The sequence below is a fragment of the Giraffa tippelskirchi genome, chromosome 5 (assembly GCF_054371585.1).
Source record: "Giraffa tippelskirchi isolate mGirTip1 chromosome 5, T2T-mGirTip1v1.2.pri, whole genome shotgun sequence".
Taxonomy (NCBI): Eukaryota; Metazoa; Chordata; class Mammalia; order Artiodactyla; family Giraffidae; genus Giraffa; species Giraffa tippelskirchi.
The window spans coordinates 71359360-71374634 of record NC_137279.1 but is presented as its reverse complement, the minus strand read 5'-3'; positions in this window follow the sequence as shown (position 1 = coordinate 71374634).

The following is a 15275-nucleotide window of genomic DNA, read 5'->3' as shown; positions in this document are numbered from 1 at the left end:
TTAAAATAAAGGATGTGAAAAGGGACAAAAAAGGACACTACATAAAGATCAAAGGATCAATTCAAGAAGAAGACGTAACAATCATAAATATATATGCACCCAACATAGGAGCACCACAATATATAAGGCAAATACTAACAAGTATGAAAGGAGAAATTAACAACAACACAATAATAGTGGGAGACTTTAATACTCCACTCACGCATATGGATAGATCAACTAAACAGAAAATTAACAAGGAAACACAAACTTTAAATGATACAATAGACAAATTAGATTTAATTGATATTTACAGGAGTTTCCACCCCAAAACAATCAATTTTACCTTTTTCTCAAGTGCACATGGAACTTTCTCCAGGATAGATCACATCCTGGGCCATAAATCTAGCCTTGGTAAATTCAAAAAAATTGAAATCATCCCAGCCATCTTCTCTGACCACAATGCAGTAAGATTAGACCTCAATTACAGGAAAAAAACTATTAAAAGTTCCAACATATGGAGGCTAAACAACACGCTTCTGAATAACCAACAAATCACAGAAGAAATCAAAAAAGAAATAAAATTATGCATAGAAACGAATGAAAATGAAAGCACAACAACCCAAAACCTATGGGACACTGTAAAAGCAATACTAAGGGGAAGGTTCATAGCAATACAGGCGTACCTCAAGAAACAAGAAAAAAATCAAATAAATCAACTAACTCTACACCTAAAGCAACTAGAAAAGGAAGAAATGAAAAACCCCAGGGTCAGTAGAAGGAAAGAAATCTTAAAAATTAGGGCAGAAATAAATGCAAAAGAAACAAAAGAGACCATAGCAAAAATCAACAAAACTAAAAGCTGGTTTTTCGAGAAGATAAACAAAATTGATAAGCCATTAGCCAGACTCATCAAGAAACAAAGGGAGAAGAATCAGATCAACAAAATTAGAAATGAAAATGGAGAGATCACAACAGACTTCACAGAAATACAAAGGATCATAAGAGACTACTACCAACAGCTATATGCCAATAAAATGGACAACTTGGAAGAAATGGACAAATTCTTAGAAAAGTATAACTTTCCAAAACTGAACCAGGAAGAAATAGAAGATCTTAACAGACCCATCACAAGCACGGAAATCGAAACTGTAATCAGAAATCTTCCAGCAAACAAAAGCCCAGGACCAGACGGCTTCACAGCGGAATTCTACCAAAAATTTAGAGAAGAGCTAACACCTATCCTACTCAAACTCTTCCAGAAAATTGCAGAAGATGGTAAACTTCCAAACTCATTCTATGAGGCCACCATCACCCTAATTCCAAAACCGGACAAAGATGTCACAAAAAAGGAAAACTACAGGCCAATATCACTGATGAACATAGATGCAAAAATCCTTAATAAAATTCTAGCAAACAGAATCCAACATCATATTAAAAAGATCATACATCATGACCAAGTGGGCTTTATCCCAGGAATGCAAGGTTTTTTTAACATCCGCAAATCAATCAATGTAATACACCACATTAACAAATTGAAAGAAAAAAACCATATGGTTATCTCAATAGATGCAGAAAAAGCCTTTGACAAAATTCAGCATCCATTTATGATTAAAACCCTCCAGAAAGCAGGAATAGAAGGAACATATCTCAACATAATAAAAGCTATATATGACAAACCCACAGCAAACATTATCCTCAATGGTGAAAAATTGAAAGCATTTCCCCTAAAGTCAGGAACAAGGCAAGGATGCCCACTTTCACCACTACTATTCAACATAGTTTTGGAAGTTTTGGCCACAGCAATCAGAGCGGAAAAAGAAATAAAAGGAATACAGATAGGAAAAGAAGAAGTAAAACTCTCACTGTTTGCAGATGACATGATCCTCTACATAGAAAACCCTAAAGACTCTACTAGAAAATTACTAGAGTTGATCAATGAATATAGTAAAGTTGCAGGATATAAAATTAACACACAGAAATCCCTTGCATTCCTATACTCCAATATTGAGAAAACAGAAAGAGAAATTAAGGAAACAATACCATTCACCACTGCATCAAAAAGAATAAAATACTTAGGAATATATCTACCTAAAGAAACAAAAGACTTATATATAGAAAACTATAAAACACTGATGAAAGAAATCAAAGAGGACACAAACAGATGGAGAAATATACCGTGTTCATGGATTGGAAGAATTAATATAGTGAAAATGAGTATTCTACCCAAAGCAATCTACAGATTCAATGCAATCCCTATCAAGCTACCAATGGTATTTTTCACAGAACTAGAACAAATCATCTCACAATTTGTATGGAAATATAAGAAACCTCGAATAGCCAAAGCAATCTTGAGGAAGAAGAATGGAACTGGAGGAATCAACCTGCCTGACTTCAGGCTCTACTACAAAGCCACAGTCATCAAGACAGTATGGTATTGGCACAAAGATAGAAATATAGATCAATGGAACAAAATAGAAAGCCCAGAGATAAACCCACGCACATATGGACACCTTATCTTCGACAAAGGAGGCAAGAATATACAATGGAGAAAAGACAATCTCTTTAACAAGTGGTGCTGGGAAAACTGGTCAACCACTTGTAAAAGAATGAAACTAGAACACTTCCTAACACCGTACACAAAAATAAACTCAAAATGGATTAAAGATCTAAACGTAAGACCAGAAACAATAAAACTCCTAGAGGAAAACATAGGCAAAACACTCTCCGACATAAATCACAGCAGGATCCTCCATGACCCACCTCCTAGAATATTGGAAATAAAAGCAAAAATAAACAAATGGGACCTAATTAAAATTAAAAGCTTTTGCACAACAAAGGAAACTATAAACAAGGTGAAAAGACAGCCTTCAGAATGGGAGAAAATAATAGCAAATGAAGCAACAGACAAACAATTATATATAGGGGTGGGGGGTGGAAGAGGCGAAGCAGGAAGAAGTCACTTCTACATTTGACTGTATGTACATTAATAAGGTTTGAAATTGCTACAATGAATATGTATCACCTTTGAAATTTAAATAAATGAATACAAATAAAAAAAAAAAAAGCAAAAATAAACAAATGGGACCTAATTAAAATTAAAAGCTTTTGCACAACAAAGGAAACTATAAGCAAGGTGAAAAGACAGCCTTCAGAATGGGAGAAAATAATAGCAAACGAAGCAATGGACAAAGCATTAATCTCAAAAATATACAAGCACCTCCTGCAGCTCAATTCCAGAAAAATAAACGACCCAATCAAAAAGTGGGCCAAAGAACTAAACAGACACTTCTCCAAAGAAGACATGCAGATGGCTAACAAACACATGAAAAGATGCTCAACATCACTGATTTTCAGATAAATGCAAATCAAAACCACAATGAGGTACCATTTCACACCCATCAGAATGGCTACTATCCAAAAGACTTCAAGCAATAAATGCTGGAGAGAGTGTGGAGAAGTGTCTTTGGAAACAGGATAGTAAGATAATTTTGTTCCATGTGAATTAGTAAAAACAAAACAAAACAAACAGAAAAGAGGGACTTCAGCAATCAAGTGACTAAGACGGCCTCTACTACACTGCCTCTCTTACACTGTTGGTGGGAATGCAAACTAGTACAGCCACTATGGAGAACAATGTGGAGATTCCTTAAAAAACTGGAAATAGAACTGCCATATGACCCAGCAATCCCACTGCTGGGCATACACATTGAGGAAACCAGACTTGAAAGAGACACGTGTACCCCAATGTTCATTGCAGCACTGTTTATAATAGCCAGGACACGGAAGCAGTCTAGATGCACATCAGCAGATGAATGGATAAGGAAGCTGTGGTACATATACACAATGGAATATTATTCGGCCATTAAAAAAGAATACATTTGAATCATTTCTAATGAGGTGGATGAAACTGGAGCCTATTATACAGAGTGAAGTAAGCCAGAAAGAAAAACACCAATATAGTATACTAACACATATATATGGTATTTAGTTAATCAGTAAAGATAACCCTGTATGCGAGACATCAAAGGAGACACAGATAAATAGAACAGTATATGGACTCTATGGGAGAGGGTGAGGGGGGGATGATATGGGAGAATGGCATTGAAGCATGTAAATTATCATATGTGAAACGAATCTCCAGTCCAGGTTCGATGCATGATACAGGGTGCTCGGGGCTGGTGCACCGGGATGACCCGGAGGGATGGGATGGGGAGGGAGGTGGGAGGGGGGTTCTGGAAGGGGAACACATGTACACCCATGGTGGATTCATGTCAATGTATGGCAAAACAAATTCAATATTGTACAGTTAAAAAATAGATAAACTAATTTAAAATAAAAAAAATAAAAAATAAAAAAAATGACAACATCAATTAGAAACTGTGGTCAGGAGCACATTCTTCAGAAGAAAATTTTCCTTCTTGAAATAAAATGTTCTAATTGCTGGTCAAAATGGGCTCGAGAGATATTTCAGGACAAGCTCGTGCCTTTCCCACCGGCATCCTCTCTGTTTTCTTTTGGGGCTGTGGACTCAACAACAAATTCCCATTTAGTTTTCTGAGAGCAAATATGAGAATGAAAGACCTGTATGCACAGTACACAAGATGCTGACACCCTCACACTGTTGTCTTCTCTCTAATCTCAGGTGGATGGTACAGCCAACAGAAGCAATTTGCATGCACGGACATCCCTCTGCTGAGGAACAATCTAGCTGATGAAGGTGAGGTTCTCTTGCTGGCTCTGGTTGGAGAGGAGCCCTGATCCCAGGTGCCTACTGGGGGTGAGGGCTGGGAGTGCAGAGCAAGAGAATGATCCATATATATATATATATATATGGTGGTCTCTGTGTTCACAGAACCCAGGGGAGCTATGGGCAGATTAACAGTGGACTTTTGGCCCAGGTATTAGTAAGAAAGTCACCTCGAGACCTACATCCTTCTGTCAACTTACAGAGAGTTGTGTAGGTTCATGTAGACAATACAGGTCTCATCCATCAGTGCACGTGTCACTGCATAAATAGATAAGAGTGGGGAAAATGTGTTATTGTATCGGGTAACATTACCTTTCAAGTGATCAATTCCTGCAGCACATACCCAAGGGTTAGTGGCAACAAAGAACTCAAAATAAAACTTGATTGCTAGCCTGGTGAACATGAGTCTTACTGCAAATCTCCTACCTGGATTACAGACAGTCAGTGCTTACCCTGTGCTTTCTATAAGTAACTGTCCCAACAAATGTATGGTCCTTGTGAGTATGGAGAGACACTGACTCTGTGGACATGCACAGCCTGTATAGAAAATCTGATATTGATAGACAAATATGATATTATTGATAGTGGCTGTATTTAAATAGTAAGAATTCAGTATTATCAGATCTTGTATATTTGATTTTCTTTAAGACAAATGATAAATGAATAAATATAGTAGCATACTTTATCCAGGATTGAATTCCGTCCTCTAACAGAGATTACTTTTAATCAAGAACAAAGTCTCATAGAAAGCATGCTAATTAGAGTAGCAGCAACTGTGGATCCAGGAGGAAGAGTGATCTGGGAAAAATCAACAGACCGTGGCAATTTAGTAGGAGCTCAAAATAAGCAGGAGGACTCATGGGTCTCTTTTACTGAACAGTATCATGTGCTTTAGAGTTTTCCTTTTTTTTGTTTTTTTCATTGAATATGTCCTTTTGATTAGGTTCCTCTTAGCTAGAAAGCCAAAGCTCTGTTTTCATCTCCTTCCTCCTCTACTTTCCTTCCTCCTCTAAAGAGGATGGATGGACACAAGTTCAGCGCATGTTTACTAAACGTCCACATCCGAACACACCACCCCATGTCCACACAAAGAGAAAACCCCCTAAACGGTTTCCAGGCAGCCTCTCCAGTGCTCAAATAGCCACTCTGTGCCCCTCTAGGTTTCACTGAGGACCTGCCAGTCAACCCAACTCGTGACAGGACAGAAGAGACACTGTTTCTCCAAGGCGAGCCTTTTTTTGTTTTCAAAAAGTAGATTCCGTTTATGAGTATTGAGGGTGTTCATTCTGGATATAGACAATTCCCTTGATTGGGATAATGTGGAGTAAGAGTCTTGTTACCAACTCATGATGCCTCAGTTCACAGTATATTAAAATTGTTAACATCTGTTACACTCTGTAGAGTAGAGTTCTCTCTCCTGCAGCAAATTTCCTCTAGGAAAGGAATTTGGTAATTTCCAACCCAAATGGGCTTGGAAGTTCCATCCCCCAGGCAAAGGTCTTGCCTTTCATCCTGAGTGTGTGTGCTCTGACCTTGCTGGGTGCCCTGGACTCCACCACTGCTCCTCATCAGGTTTTCTACTGTCCCCAAATGAACCAAAGACTGTGCCTCCGTGTGACTTTTATCCTCATTGTGTCTTCTCTTCTGTATTTGTATCTGGCCCTTTCTGCACGTGAAAGCGATATGTATTCTAAAATCTTTCACTTGGGGAGTAAAAGCTTTGTAGATGAGAAAGTTGAGGCTTTCTCGCTGATTTTAGTGTAGAGGGCAAATTGTTTTCAAATTCCTGCTGGTAATAAGTGTAGGGGCCCTGGTAATAGAAAGTAATGTATAAATAGAGTAATAGGGCTGATTGCTGTGGTTCCAGGAAGAAGCTGCATTATGGTTAATAGTGTGAGTTTCTGTCCATGGGAATGGGTGTGTCTCTATGTGTAATGTGTAGTGTGATTTTTGTGTGTGTGAATATTTTTGTGTTGTGGTTTCCTTGACGTTTGTCACCCTAAACATCACTGTTACTGGTGTCAACTCCCCCACATAAATTCCCATCACCACTGAATGAGTGTGTATATAAAATGAAAGTATACACATTCACTGTTTGCACTGATTTTATATGAAGTGAACATCCTTTAACCTGGAAGACAAATTTCATCACTACCCAAGAAAATGTTTACAGGAATATTTATAATTTTTATTAATTTTTTTACTGACTGTGCTGGGTCTTCTTTGCTGTGCAAGCTTTTCTCAACTTGTGGAGAGCAAGGCCTAGTCTCTAGCCATGGAGCGTAGCCTTCTTGCTGTGGAGGCTTCTTTGTTGCAGAGCACAGGTTCTAGGGTTCTGGGGCTGCAGTAGTTTTGGCCTGCGGGCTCAGTAGCTGCGGCTTCTGGGTTCTAGAGCACAGGCTCAGTAGTTGTGGTGCATGGGTTTAGTTGCTCTGCGGCATGTGGAATCTTTCTAGACCAGGGATCGAGCCTGTATCTCTTGCATTGGCAGGAAGATTCTTAGCACTGAGACACCAGGGAAGCCCTACAGGATTCTTAATGAGCAAAACTGTGTTTCAGAAGCCCCCTTACTGGGTCAATCACACCTTCATTTAATAGTAAATCTCATCTCTTAGTGGTCTTATGGGATTTTGATTGGTCATGATTCATCACTCTGCCATGTGTCCCATTCACAACCTTTCCTTTTAGAGCCTCTGAATGAATCCTCCCCCCTCATCTCAGGTACTCAGTACTGGAGAGGCTCCTTCCTTCTGCAGGGAGCCCCTGCTAGTTTCCACATGCCACACCCTTTTCTTGAGGAATCTGGGGAAAGAAGAGCCTTCACAAATAGATGGAGGAACTTCAGCCCAGTTTTGACTCTTAAGCTTTCAAGTGTCCAGTCAGCCCTGTTAACTCCATGCACTGTGTTGTTCAGCTGGTCTCTAGAACTTTTCCATCTTGAAACTAAAATTTTATAAACATTGAACAGACACTCCCCGTGTTACCTCCTCCCAGCTCTTTAAACCACCCTTCTGCTCTCTGCTTCTCTGAATTTTCCTTTAGATACCTCAGGTAAATGGAGTCATGCAATACTTGTCCTCCTCTGACTGGCTTATTTCCCTCTTACCAGTGTCCTCCAGTTTTATTCATATTCCTGCAAATGACAGGATTTCCTTCCTTATAAAACACTGAGTCACACTCCAGTGTATGTATACGCCACATTTTCTTCATTGATTCAGCTGCTTTTGGGCACAGGGCAGTTGTTCTCTCTTGGTTGTTGTGTATAATGTGGCAATGGACATGAGGTTATATATATCTCTTGGACACTGTAGTTTTATCTCCTTTGGACATGAACTGAAAAGAGTGATTTCTTGATCTAATGATAATTCTGCTAATAATATTTTGGGGGACTTCCAAATTGTTCCATAATGGCTATGCCATTTCTACAAACCGGGTACAGAAGTTCCACTTCTCCACATCCTTGCCAATATCTGGGTGTTTTTCTTCCTCTTTTCTTTTTTAATGATACACATTCTGAAATGTGATATTTCCTTTTGACTTGGTTTCCATTTCACTGATACTTAGTGATGCTGAACACTTTTCCTATATGTATTGATCACTTCTCTGTCTTCTATGAAGAAATATATATTGAAGCTTTATACACATTTTTTTAAACTCAGTTATTTGCCTGCTGTTGTTTTGAAGTTGAATTGTACTCATTTCATTCTGCATATTGGTCTCTTATTCAGATATAAAGTTTGCAGATACTTCCTCTCATTCTATAAGTTACCTTTTTTTTCTGTTGATTGTTGAGAAGACTGTTCTTTCTTCACTTGGCTATTTTAAGTCCTTGGCAAAGATCATTTGGCCACACATGTATCAATTTATTGGAGATTCCCTTCTTATGGTTCATTGGTCTCACTGCCTATTTTGTTGCCGGTAGAACACTGTTTTGACTGCTATGGCATTCTTATGTGTTTTGAATTCAGGAAGCCTTAAGACCACATTGTTCTTTGCTCTCAAGATTATTTTGTCTCTTTGGGTTACTTTTGGTTTTCATAAGTATTTTGGAATGAATTCTCCATTACATGAAAATGACATGAGATGTTGTGAGAGGTTTTGATATATATGTACATCACTTTTAGTAGTATAGAAAGTTCAACAACACTAAATATTCCAGTCTATGAATATGCTATGTCATTCCAATTACTTGTGTCTTTTTGATTTCAACAGTGTCCTATGATTTTCAGTGCACAAATATTTCACTTCCCAAGGAGACTTTTCCACTGCCTTGCTTGGATCCTCTAGAGTCAGGGATGGGAAAGATGAGCTCATGAAGACAGTGAAATTTCCTCCCTCCCCTCTATACCTGCCCTCTTGTTACTTGTAGTACAGGAGCTCTGGGCCATGCTCTTCACTTCTGCCTATAAGTGAGCCACCTACTGGGAATTTTCTTTGGATCTGAGTGTTCACCTTACTACAGGAATGTCCACAAGGACTCTCCCAATGCCTGGTCTGGGTCCAAGACCCCAGATACCTACAAATGATCATCTCAGGCCATACAACCTTCTGCAATAAAGAACAACTACAACAAATAGTTCAATGCTTTTTGCTTATTTTTGGAGCTCTTAGAGCTGAACTTTCCAGTGTAGTAGTCACTAGTCAGATCTGCCTATCTATAATGAACATATTTCAAGCAATAATTAACTTTAAATTAAAGAAACAACAAAAATCATGCAATTGCTTGGTCACACTATCCGTATTTCAAGTGTGTCCATAAGAGTTGGAATTTCAGGTTGGTAAGCTTGAAGGTAAGAGCAAAACTGGGCCTGTAAAAGTGTAAGGTTGAAAGGTGATTCAGCATTTCTCTCTCAGGTGAAATTTTGCAACCATGATCAAAGTCTTGTTGAAGGGCTCTGACTCTGCAAAGCACAGTTGAGGCCTGAGAACCCAGAGTGAAGACCAGGGAGAGGCTGTGTGAGCCAAGCAGAGGAGGAGAGATGGATGGGTCAGCTTGTATAATAAGTGTATTACTGCTCATGGTTGTCTTTCTACAGAATGGAACATGGAGAGTATTTGTGGCAGTGATGTGGAAGAGAATGCAACTCTAAGGTGAGACTTAGAGAGACAGGGTTGCCGGACCAATCAGGTCGCACCTGTTTATTTTGAAATGAAGGGAGGTGAATATAAACTGAGGAAGAAAAGAAAAAGTGTAGAATTGTGATTTTTTTTCATATTTTAATGATGAAATAGAGCTATGTGTCCATATGCTTTATTGTGCTGTACTTAGAGTCATCCCTTCTTGCTTTTCCATTTAGAAATGTCCTTTCTCACAAGACTCCTCTTTCATTGCCTTTTCACTGTCAAATATGAAAGCTTGACACCTGGTAAGTACCTGCAGGGTATTATGTACAAGGGACTTTGTCTTCATCTTTAAATGCTCCTATGATAATCATATCCTAGTGGGCACAAGTCTCATAGCTACTGAAGACCAAGTTCTTGCAGTGAGTGTCAGGTGGTGGGGAGATGTGAACCCTCTCCCTCTGCATTTTCAGGACGTGTGGCTTCCCCTCATGTTTGTCCTCACTGTTTATTCCTCATGTAAAGGGTGCTCTCGGGGTTGGATGAGTCAGAGCTCACGTACTCTGGCATCCCTGCCTGGACTGAGTCTCCTGGAGCTCATCTCAGCACCGCACCTCCCCAGGGATGCTGTGCTGAAGGTGCTTCCTCGTGAGAGCAGTTCATGTGCCCCTAGAGAGCAGCATGGCCATGGATTCTAGAGACTGTGAAGGGGCCGCTGGCTTTCTTTACACATTTGCTCTCGCAGCCCTGCTGACCTGGTCTCTTGGCACTGACCAGACCTAGGTCAGAGACTCAGAGCAGCAGGACCTGGGGTGACTGCTCCCTTTAGAACCCACTACTCCCTCCAGACAGCCCTGCCCCTGCTCCCCACAGCCCAGTCATGCCCACCTTGTGACCTTTCCTCAGATGTTCCCAGGTGTCATCTTCCCAGTCCTTGCAAGATTGGGGTAAACCCTGGCAGGTGCTGTGTGTATATGAAGCTTCACTATCTGTAGAACTTTGGGGGCACCATTTCATACTAAGAAAATTTGGGCACTTTAATTTTAATATTCTTTTCATCCTCTCTAAGAGGCTAAGAGTCTTATGCAGTTATTTTGAGAATTAAGTTTCTCCCAGTAATCTAAAGTTATCTCAGGCATAGGACACTTATTTTTTACCTGAAGTTGGTTGTGTGTCCAGTCTGTTGTGAAAAATGTTGTAGTAAATTTAGGATTGCATATATTGCTCTGTGATGCTGATTTAATTTCCTTTGTATATATATCCAGAACTGTGTTTGCTGAATCATATGATATTGTTTATACTTTTATAAGGAACCTTTGTACTGTTCTTTGTGGCTCAGCTGGTAAAGAAACCACCTGCAATGCAGGAGACCTAGGTTCAACCCCTGGGTTGGGAAGATACCCTGGAGAAGGGAAAGGCTACCCACTCCAGTATTCTCGCCTAGAGAATTCCATGGACTGTATAGCCCATGGGACACAAAGAGTCGAACATGACTGAGCAACTTTCACTTTCCACAAAATAGCTGCACAATTTACATTCCTACTAGAAGTGTACAAAGGTTTCAGCTCCTCACATCATGGCCTTAACCTCTTAATTTTTTACCTTTATAATGCTCAACATAACAGGGCGTGAGGTATTGATTTGCATTGCTCTGATGGTTAGTGAGGTTGAAAACCTTTTCCTGTGTATGTTATTCATTTGTATGTCTTGCTATGGAAATGTCTGTTTAAGTCTTTGCACAGTCCTCAACTTGTTTATCTACCATTTTAATTTTTTGTTTGTTTTGCATTTGAGTTGTGGTATTTTTTTATATATTTTGAGTATGAGCTCTTTATCTGATATTTGGTTTGTAAGTTTTCTGTAGGTTATCTTTTTGTCCAACTGATTATTGAAGAAACTAACCTTTCCCTATTTTGTTGTCTTAGAACCTTGGTGAATTTCATTTGACCATGAGTTTACTTGGGGCCTTTTATTTTGGTCTTTAGGGCTATACATCTGTTTCTGCCAGTATCATACAGCTTTAAATCCTATATCTTTGTAATGTATTTTGAAATCAGAGGTGAGAAATCTGATCTTTGTTCTCAAGATTATTCTGTCTATTTGAGGTCCTTAGTGGTTCCACATATACTTTTGGACTTGTTTTTTTCATTTCTATGAAAATGACATTAACATTTTGATTGGAGTTGCAATGAATTTATACTTCGCTTTCTGTAGTGTACAAATGTCAACAGTAGTAACTCTCAAGTCTATGAGCAAGATATGTCATTTCAGTTCCTCGTGCCTTGTGTCACTCTCTCAGTGTGGTGTGTAGTGTTCAGTGTGCTGGTCGTGTCTCTCTGAAGGCCCTGTGTCCCTCCCTCCCTGATCTCAGAGTCAGTGGTGGAGGGATGGGCTCGTGAGGAGACACAGTGTCCCTCTCTCCCTCCTCACCTCTTCTCTGATGATGTTCAGCACAGGCACCCTGGGCCCTGTGTCCATACCTGTCCCCTCAAGAGGAACACCTGCTGGGAATTCCTCTAAGATCTGGGTGTTGACATTGCCATTTCAGTGTCCCAAAGGCTCATGAGTACCTGGGATGTGTGCGTGAGCCCAGGAAATACCTATAAATGAATCACCAAATCAGGCCGGACAAATACTCTGCAGAAGCTGTTAGGCTACACTTCACGGGCTTGCAAGCCCTGTACTTGCCTGGACTTGAGGCCAAAGAAAGATACCAGAACCAATGACAGAAATACCAAAGTAAAATAGATGGGATGTCCTGCACGTCTGAAGTGAAAGGGTCCTGGAGAGACACCCACTATGGTAGCAGGTAACAGGAAGAACACAGCAGCAGCGTTCTTCACCCTGGGGGAATAGGGAGTCTACCAGTTAGTTACAGGGGGAATTAACAGCAGATTGGCTCATTGGTTAGCAGGGAAACCAGCAGAGGGCCACAATCCTCTTAGCCTTTCAGGCTAAAACCTTTCATCAGGCACCAGTCTTTCCTTTGTTAATCAGCAAACAGCCATCTTGAAATGGCCAGACAATGCAGGTGAAATAGCAAGGAGCGGGATGGTAGCATCCCATATATATTGTACTGGCTGTGCTGGGTCTTGGTGTCTGCCCAGGCTTTTCTCTGCTTGTGGAGAGCGAGGCCTACTCTCTAGTTGTGGTGCACAGGTTTCTCACTGTGGTGGCTTCTTTGTTCCAGGGCGTGGGTTCTAGGGCTCTCGGGCTTCAGTTTTGGCATATGCGCTCAGTGGTTGCTGCTCCTGGGATCTAGAGCACTGGATCAGTAGTCATGGCCCACTGACTTAGTTGCTCTGCGGCATGGGAATCTTCCCAATCAGGGATCAAGTCTGAATCTCCTGCATTGGCATGCAGATACTTAACCACTGAGCCACCAGGGAAGTCTACAGGATTCTTAATGAACAAACTCCATTTCAGGATCCCCCTTACTGGGTCAATCGCAGATTCATTTAATAGTAAATCTCACCTCTTAGTAGGTCTCATGGCATTTTGATTGGTTGTGATTCATCACTCTGCCACTTCCCCCATTCAAACTCTTTCATATTAGAGCCTCGGAATGAATCCTCTCCCCTCACCCGAGACACCTAGTCCTGGGGTTGGGGGCTCCTTCCTTCTTCAGGGAGCCCCTGTTGGTACACACATGCCACACCCAGTTCTAGAGGAATCTGAGAACGGAGGAGCCTCCAGGCATAGAGGAAGTTCAGTCCAGTTTTGCCTTGTAGGTTTTGATGTGTCCAGTCAATCCTCTTAACTCCATGCACCCTGTTGTACAGCAGGTCTCTAGAACTTTTCCATTGCAACTAAAACTTTGTAACTATTGAACAGACACTCCCCATAACAGACACTCCCCGTATCAACCTCCTCCCAACTCTTGGAACAACCCTTCTACTCTCTGCTTCTCGGAGTTTTCCTTTAGATACCTCAGTTAAATGGACTCATGCAGAATTTGTCCTCCTTTGACTGGCTTATTTCACTCTTACTAATGTCCTCCAGCTTCATGCATATTGCTGCAAATGACAGGATTTCCTTCTTTTTTAGACTGAATCACAGTCCACTGTACATATACACCACATTTTCTTTATTGATTCATCAGCTTTTGGGCACTGGGTTGTTTTTCTATCTTGATTGTTTTACACAGTGCAGCAATGGACATGAGGTTGTAGATCTCTCCTGGACATTCTAGTTTTATCTCCTTTGGACATAAACTCTAGTAAGTGATTGCTGCATCTTATGATATAGTTTTCTTAGTAAATTTTTCAAGGACCTCCACTGTTTTCCATAATGGCTATGCCATTTCAAATTCCTACCAACAGGGTAAAAAAGTTCCACTTCTCCACATCCTTGCCAACATCTGTTTTATATATTTATATACATATAAAATGTGCATCCTCAAAGGTGATATCTCCTTTTGGCTTTGTTTCCATTTCTCTGATGCTGACTGATATTGAGCACTTTTCCTATATGTATTGATCACTTCAATGTCTTCTATGAAGAAATGTCTATTGAAGCTCTTGACACATTTTTTAAACTCAATTATTTGCCTGCTGTTGTTTTCAAGTTGAGTTGTACCTGTTTCTTATATATTCTGGATATCGGACCCTTATTCAGTTACAAAGTTTGCAGATGCTTCCTCTCATTATGTAGGTTGGTTTTTTATTCTGTTGATTGTTGAGGAGACTATTCTTTCTTCACTTGGTAATTTTAGAACCCTGACAAAGATCATTTGTCCACCTGCTTGCTGTCCAAGGAACTCTCAAGAGTCTTCTCCAGCCACAGTCCAAAAACATTACTTCTTTGGTGCTCAGCTTCTTTATGGTCCAACTCTCATATCCATATTTGACTATTGGAAAAACCACAGCTTTGACTAGTCGAACCTTTGTTGGCAATTAATGTCTCTGCTTTTTAATACGCTGCCTAGATTTGTCATGGCTTTTCTTCCAAAGAGCAAGCATCTTTTAATTTCATGGCTGCAGTAACAACCATCAGCAGTGATTTTGGAGCACAGGAAAATAAAATCTGTCTTTGTTGCCATTGTTTTCCCATCTATTTGCCATGAAGTGATGGGACCGGATGCTCATTTTAGTTTTAACTTTAGTGTTTTGAATGGTGAGATTTAAGCTAGCTTGTTCACTCTCCTCTTTCACTTTCATCAAGAGGTTGTTTAGTTCCTCTTTGCTTTCAGCCATAAGGGTGGTGTCATCTGCATATCTGAGGTTATTGATATTTTTCCCGGCAATCTTGACTCTAACTTGTGCTTCATCCATCCCAGCATTTTGCATGATGTACTCTAAATATAAGTTAAATAAGCAGAGTGACAATATACATCCTCGTCGTACTCCTTTCCTAATCTGAAAGCAGTCTGTTGTTCCATGTCTGGTTCTAAGTGTTGCTTCTTTACCTGCGCACAGATTTCTCAGGAAACAGGTAAGTTGGTTTGGTATTCCCATCTCTTGAAGGATTTTCCACAGTTTGTTGT